The sequence below is a fragment of the Chinchilla lanigera genome, unplaced genomic scaffold, assembly GCF_000276665.1.
Source record: "Chinchilla lanigera isolate Chin_1 unplaced genomic scaffold, ChiLan1.0 scaffold00017, whole genome shotgun sequence".
NCBI classification, from domain to species: domain Eukaryota; kingdom Metazoa; phylum Chordata; class Mammalia; order Rodentia; family Chinchillidae; genus Chinchilla; species Chinchilla lanigera.
The window spans coordinates 6,275,511-6,276,132 of record NW_004955418.1 but is presented as its reverse complement, the minus strand read 5'-3'; the positions used below and the strand labels follow the sequence as shown (position 1 = coordinate 6,276,132).

The 622-nt window shown below is 31.4% G+C and overlaps 1 pseudogene; it reads right to left on the bottom strand.

The window, feature by feature from the left end:
- Nucleotides 1-283: 283 nt before the first annotated feature.
- LOC102025361 overlaps nt 284-622 on the bottom strand; it is a 1,487-nt pseudogene continuing 1,148 nt past the window's right edge.

Genomic DNA, 622 nt, shown 5'->3' with positions numbered 1-622 from the left:
AAGAAGTTGGAGAACTACCATTATTCAACTTCAAGACATATAGTGAAGTTACAGTAATGAAGACAGTATTGGCAAACTAATAGATACACTGATAAAGGGAAGAGAATAGAGAGCCCAGAAATAGATCTACATAAATATGGTGAACTGATCTTTGATAGAGGAGCAAAGGTAATGAATGGAAAAAAGATAGTCTTTTCAACAAATGGTGCTGGAACAACTAGACAATTACAAGCAAAACAAGAAAAATTTAGGCTCAGACCTTGCACTCTTTCCAAAAATTGACTCAAGATGAATCATAGACCTAAATGTAAAACAAAGAAATATAAAGGTCTTTTTAGAAGATAACAGGAGAAGGGAGAAAGAAGAAAAGGATAAGGGATTAAAAAAAATGAATTGGAATGTGCTACATGTACCAATTTCAAACAAGAAATGTAAACATTAGATATTGTAAACATGTATAAAAAGGGAAGGGGATCAAAGCATAGGTGAAGGGAGGAGGAATAGAAGGAAAAGGGGTGAAAAAAGAAGTTAAGACATGTATATGTACCAACTTCCCATGAGAAATGTAAATATGTACTATACATATGTATTAATAAATTAAAATAATAAAGTTATTTTAAGT